Source organism: Oenanthe melanoleuca, chromosome Z, assembly GCF_029582105.1.
Source record: "Oenanthe melanoleuca isolate GR-GAL-2019-014 chromosome Z, OMel1.0, whole genome shotgun sequence".
Taxonomy (NCBI): Eukaryota; Metazoa; Chordata; class Aves; order Passeriformes; family Muscicapidae; genus Oenanthe; species Oenanthe melanoleuca.
In genome coordinates, this window is record NC_079362.1 from 74603013 (window position 1) to 74610226 (window position 7214).

The following is a 7214-nucleotide window of genomic DNA, read 5'->3' on the forward strand; positions in this document are numbered from 1 at the left end:
TTTATTTGATAGTTTTTTTATCCTTTTCTCAGACAGATTTCTCCAGAGGGCAGAGAAAGGCCAGAAGTCCTGAGGGTGACTGGGAAGAGAGAGATGATATTGTGGGCAGTGGATCCTGTGTGGAAAAAGCAGAAACCTGCTCCTTCTGCAAGCCCAGAGGGTGCAAGTCAAGGAGTAGAGTGAGGTGTTTTCCCCTCTTTTTCCTTCAACTCATTTGAAAACACGTTGTGATTTACTGAGTATCACTGTGGTTTGGAGAATACTTGAGGTAGCTCCTATTTACCTGAGTATTTTTAAAAATCTATTTGAGCAGTACAGAAAACCTTCTGCATTACAAGAGGGATTGTCCAGTTGGGTGGTTCTTCCACTGAAGAATCATTTTGTTCATCATTAATTATCATTTGTAGTAAAATGCACTGCTTTTCCTCTTCAAACGAGTTACAAATTTAATTACTTCATCCTTAGAGGCCTTTAAGAGGGACAAATACATTACTTCCTTTTGTTGACTGGAAAAAGTAAAGGTGGTGACAAGACCTGTCCACAACCATGAAACCAAGGGTTTTAAACCTTTAAATAATTGCACTGATCACAACACCCATCCTGATTCTGTGACTGTATTTCTCTCTTAACGCTATTTTACTGCTTTTGGGTCTCATCTCTCACAGAATAAAAAAGACTTTATGGATTTTACTCTTTCATTTCTCTCTCCCATGTGGATAAGAGGAGAAACTTGAAGATGTGGGCATCTGAGTTTACCCTTTAGGATAGTGAGGTGTATTTTCTAGACATGCAGAGATGCTGAGAGAACTGGACAGGCTGGGTCAAAAGGTGAAGCATTTTTGAACCTTTTCCCTCCCCATCTTTTCTAAATTTTGCAAACAAGCAAACTCACTAAGTGGCTGAAAAGGCAGAGCAACAAGGCTGTTGTTAATGGGGCTCCACAGGAGTTTATGCATGAAGACACCAAGTTACTTTGGAAGATATAGAAAAGGCAGGATGCAAAAGGATGCCCAGAGGAGAACTTCCTAAAATCATCAGAGCATAAGCAAGGTTATTACATCTACTTAAAAATTAAGTGTTCTGTAAGGTGGCCAGGGATGATATTTCCCATCCCTTTTTAAACTTGTGCAGAGCCCCAGTAGACCCAAACCATTAAACAGAGCTTCCCCAGGACTAGAAAAAACCTCACTAATCTCAGAAACTTCCCTTCTCACTGAATCCAGTTCTGTCCTGAGTGAATTCAACATTTAACCTCAACTTGTATTGTCTTTCATTCTGCAGTCAGGGAACAGAAGCCACAAACTATTCAAATTTGAATGATTACAGCAAAACTTTGTTCTGGTTTGGGTCTTCCTTTTTATTTTTTTTTTTTTTTTTTTTCCTCCAGTCATCATGGAACGGATTAATCTGAAACCACAGCCGAAACTAGGATATGTTTATAAAAGCTTTTAGAGCAGAATTGTACTCATGTTTGATGTTTTTTTGTTTCAGGCTAGGGCTTATTTGTGTCCTCCTTTTTTTCTAAATTGTACCACCAAGTAGTAAAAGCACCATCCATGTTTCAGATGCATGCATGCAAAATAAACTACAGAGGGAAAGTGGCAGATAAATTTAACGAGCATTAAAGTTATATATAATTTAAATATGTATAAAATTATTTGGTGTATCGATTAGAAAATGGGCTGTTGACCATTTAAAGGCAACAATCAATTTCATAGTTCACAGGTCAGGTCAAGTTTCATTCTAATGATCTAAAAAACCAAATAGCATTAGGAGATAATGAACTCCACAGGATTACAGATGTGATCTATAGCTCTGCTGTGGCACAAGACCCAGCAAATGAGAGAGGGCATCATCTGAAGTGCCCTGGCCTCCACAGATGAAAACCATGTTTTTATAACTTGGCAAGGTGTCAATTTATGATGTAATCACAGGCAGACGATGGAATTACTCTGCTCCTAAAACCCCACATGGTTAGGCTCAATGTCATCAATGAGCAAGGGAGGTAGATCCCCATTAATGTGGTCTACAAAGTTATCTTCCCTTTTCTGGTAAGTGAGCATCAGGCATACCCACCCTGTTAATCAAAGGGAGTTGATTGCCCTCTCTGCTCCCACCGAGGGGTTGGGTTACACCAGGGAAATCCTGCAGGGCTGCCACAGGGCTGCTCCTGGTGCACTGCTGCACAGCAGAGGAGCAGCTTCTCCAAATCTCAGCCAGGGAGGAAGGAAAAATGAATCTGTGCAAAGAGAGGGAGATGAAATTGTGTCCATTTCCACATAAATATACAGATTTCTTATGTGTATGTGTATGGTAAGCATATTTTCATTGGGACGTGGAAGAAAGAGGCTGTTTGAGCTTTTAATAAGAGGAGGAAGGATCAGTGACTTTGAAATGCCTGAAATGGATCTTCACAAAATCACAGAGTTGTTAGGTTTGGAAGGGACCTGTAGAGATCACCCACTCCAGACCCCTGCCAAGGCAGGGTCAGCCAGAGCAGTCACAGAGGAATATATCCAGATGGGTTTGGAATGTCTCCAGAAAGGGAGAATCCATGCCCTACTTGGGCAGTTCCAGGGTTTTGCCACCCCCAACATAAAAAAGTTCTTCCTCTTCTTGAGGTGAAACTGCTTGAGTTTTAGTTTATGGCCATTTGAGGACGTTTAGCTGTTACTTTGTGAAAATTGCTGGTTTTCTGAAGAGCCATTAACTTTGGCTTGGGTCTTAAACTTTCACATTCATTTAGCCTAGAGGAGACTCAGGAGTGACCTTTTCACTCTCTACAGCCCCCTGAAAGGACATGGTTGTCTTCTTCTCCCAGGTACCCAGTGACAGGACAAGAGGGCACAGCCTGAAGCTGCACCACAGGAGGTTTAGATTGGTCATTGGGAGAAATTCCAATGGAAAGAGTGGTCAGGCACTGGAAGGAGCTGCCCAGGGAAGTTTGGAGCCCCCATCCCTGGAGGTGTCCAAGGAAGGCCTGGATGTGTCACTGAGTGCTCTGGGCTGGTGACAAGGTGGGGACTGGGCACAGCTGGGACTCCATGGACTTGGAGGGCTTTTCCAACCCCAGCAATTCTGTGGTTCTGTAAATCTTTGGTCCATATCTTCTGAACCACATGTCCAGAATTTTTGTATCCCTACTTCTTGTTTTGCCTCCAAATTTGAAAGGAGCACAAAATCCATCTAGATTTGGGACTGGGATAGGCTGATTTTAAATCCAGGCATGATACTTCTGTAATCTCAAGATCCCATTTCCACCCCTTGTTTGGATGCATAAGAAATTCGGCAGTTTCTGAGTGGGTGCCTGAATGTGAAGTAACCTTGAAGAAAGATGAGGCAAGATTCTTCTGAGTGTCTACTAGGTAGAAGCAAAGGGAGAAACTCCAGTTTGATCAAGAGGACAGGAGAAAGGTTTTCCACCTTTTTAATTGTGAAGGTGCCTTGAACACTCATGAGTGTCTTGAATTTCAATTTGAGTAGAGCCTGAATTTCAACTGCTGGGTCCCACTGTAAAAGTTTATGCAGATTCTGTCAGCTGGGAATTTGACTTTTCTGTCTTTGTGATCAGCCCACGTTGCTGCCTTGAGCTTCTTTAAACAGCATTCACTTCCACACTGCTGTGTCTGCTCGGCTGTTGCGGTGTTAATGGTCTTACTTGGATTATGAATTGGGCTCATTAGACTTATTTTCTTCTTTAATATAATGAGTGTGTAAGCACTAAACTAAGAGGCATAAAACTTTGATAAATGAGAAAATTGGATAATTGCACAGCATCAGTGCTGTGCTCGTAGGAGCCTTCCTAAGAAAAATAAGCAGAAGAGGGAGAAAGGCAGAAGGAATGCAGGTAAAACGGAAATAAAATTAGAATGAGCTTTCAGCATCATCATATGGTCTTCTTGCATATCAGAATGAGTCAGTTTGGCTGGGATACAGGGCCTTCAAGTAACACCTCAAACCATTTATGCTGAGGGGGGTGGCACACTAGAAGGCTGCCCAGAGATGTGGTGGATCCTCATCTCTGGAAATACTCTAAATCAGGCTGGAGCAACCTGGGCTACTGACTTTTGGACTAAATGACCTTCAAAGGTCTCTTCCAATTTAAACCATTCTGTGATTCTATGATTTCAACCCATTTTTTACCTCTCTTAGTGGTAAGGACATACAGGCTGTAAATGCAGATGGCTGCTCCAGTTCAGCACATGATCTAAACATGTATTGAATATTTAAGCATGGATGTACTCACAAACAGAGTCAGGAGGGTCCTATTCAGAGTGGGGTTAGACTGGATGGCTTCTACAGGTCCCTTCCAACAAAAAGCTATCCTATGAGTTTGATCTTGTACATCCAGAATTCCCAAAGATCCTCCAGCAAATGGATGAATGAAGAATCAGCCCAAACCTCTTTCCTAACAAAAGCAAAAAATATAAAGGCAGCAATAATCCCAAAGGCAAAGAGAAAGCAAAGAAACAGAAGAGGGCAAACCTCCAAGAATATGTATTTTCAGAACCAATCTACCTATGAATGATTCTGCCAAAAATCTTAGACAAAAATGAGCTTCAGCATATTGCAGCACAATGGCAAGAAACCAGTCCTGCAAAGCTGTGCTGCTCATTGTAGTCCTGGATCATTGCTTATCTATTCTAATAGGCAAGAAATACAATGGCTAAATTATAATTATGTACTGTACACAGCAGTGTTAGCAAAATAACATGATGTTTGGTACATTTCCCATCATCTTCTTAGGAGGTACAGAGAGCTGCAGGTTTGTAACAATCTTCTGTTTCCTCACCTCATTAATCTCCCGAAGCGGAGAGAGAGCAATACAAGCAGAGGGAGCCCAGAAATGTATGTACATTACCGAATTAACCAGGCATGTAATTAGTGCTCAGGTGCTTAGTCAAGGAAGAAACATGCAGGATTATTTAGATTTGGATTTAACACCCCAAAGTTTGAATAGTGGAGGTGGGTTGTATGAGTTTTTCAATCAGCCGCTCCAGCTGTGCTGGAGAAATAGGGATTTGTGCCCTTGTTTCTGCCTCTGGCATTGTGCTGCTTCTCAGCCTTCATCTTATTTTATGGGAATACATGAAAGTAAAGCATGCAGCATGTCACAGTCCACCCTAGGAATAGGGACACACCTCTGTCCACCCTGGGACATGGCAATGCTGCTCACCCAATAAGGGAGTCTGGCATAATACTTGAATCCTTCTCTGCTGGCTGGCAATAAGAAATGCAGTGTGGGTGAGGCTGGGGTTTATTTTCTCAGGTTTTAAACAGCTTCTGCTTTATCAGGGTAAGTTATCTCTGTTGTGGTACCTTCTGATTGACACCTCCTGAAAATCTCCTACTTTAAGTGCATTTAGTGTCCATGGGGACCTGAAGGCAGATGAGTTCTGCTCGTCCCACAAGGCACCCATATAATTTCCAAAGAGTGCCCTGGGATGCTGGGTGTGTGATCCAGCTTGACAATGAGCTTGCCCTGCTGAGAAATGCATTTTGGACTCAGCAACACCCTCTGTTTCTACCTCATGTCTGGTGAACATTTGCTATCTCAACCTGAATCGCATTGAGTAGAACTGGCCAAAGTGTGCATCCCAAACCACAGAAACCACCAAAAGCAGGGAATCATAGAACAGTTTGGGCTGGAAGGGCCTTTTAAAGCTTTTCTCATTCCACAACCCTCTTCCATGGGCAGGGACACCAGACCAGGGTCCTCCAAGCCCCGATGTCCAACCTGGCGTTGGACACTTCCAGGGATCCAGAGGCAGCTTTTCTGGGCACCCTGTGCCAGGGCCTCACCACCCTCATTGTGAAAAGCCCCTTCCTTGTATCCCATCTAAATCAACTCTCCTGCTGTTTAAAACCATCACACCTTGTCCTGTTGCAACACGCTCTGCTAAAAAGTTTGTTCCCATCTTCCTTGTAAGCACCATTTAAGTACTGAAAGATCACAACAAGGTCTCCCTGGAGCTTCTCTTGTGCAGCTGAGCACCCCCAGCTCTGCCAGCCTGGCTCCAGAGCAGAGGGGCTCCAGCCCTGCAGCATCTCTGTGCCTCCTCTGCACTGGCTGCAGCAGCTCCACGCCCTTGTGCTGCTGGAGCCCAGGGCTGGAGGCAGCTCTGCAGGTGGGGTCTCACCTGAGCACAGGGGCACAGGGGCAGAATCCCCTCCCTTGACCTCCTGCCCACAGCTGAGTGACCAGCTATGCCCCATAACTCATTTCCAAGCCTTTCCTAGCCCAGCTTTCACTACTTCCAGACCACCTCCTCAATCCATCTTCTGGATCTCCACATTTTGGCACCATCCCATTGCAGGCAGAGGGCTCTGTGTGCATTTTCATGCTGGCCTGGACAAAGCACAGTGAGAAGCTGAATTGCAAATGGTAGCCTTGAGTTACATTTATGTAAACACCAGCGAAAAGCAGAGATAAGGGAATGAGGCACATTCCTGCACATCAGCTCGCTGGGGTTATTTGCTGCTTGTAGCTGGTGAATGAGAGAGGGCTCCCTGGAACAGCAGCACAATGATAAAATTGTGATGAAAATACTTTCTGTATCTCTTTTCATTGAAATATTGCCCCTTGGCAGGAAGCAGATTGGTAACACCAGCCAGCAGGAGCAGAGAGTGGGTCTTAGCACGCTGTAAGCTCATCATGGCAAACTCAGCCCGTGATGTGTTTGGTGAACAGCCCTCATGTGCTTAATTTTGAAAGTTCAGAGAGAGGTTGGCTAGAGTACTAAAGGAAATGTACATGTGTGAAATGCAGAATTTGTAGGAACAGGTTTTTCTTGTGCAAAAGACATCCAGCATTGTCAGAAAAACAAGGTAGAATCCATTTAAAAAAAAGAGTGGCTGAAATAGTTCTCCCTGTATTTTCTCTTTAAACAGCATTCTCTCTGTATTTTCCTAGCAGGGTACAGAGAAAACTTCTGGGAATTCATATTACATATTTTGGAAAAAAATTGTGTTAATGACAAATCTCAAAGCAAATTTTTATTTATGCAGACCTTGTCCAGTGTAGGATTTGATATGGCTTCAACGTGCTTCAAATGATCTTAGCTCACACATGTGCATACACACACTCCCCACAACGACCTGACAAAAATAATTTAAAGCAGCTAGATTGAATAAGGCCCAAATAAATTATGATTTTATGTGAATTTGGCTGAACTTTCACAATCCTTAACTTCGGTTACAATCACAATATATCT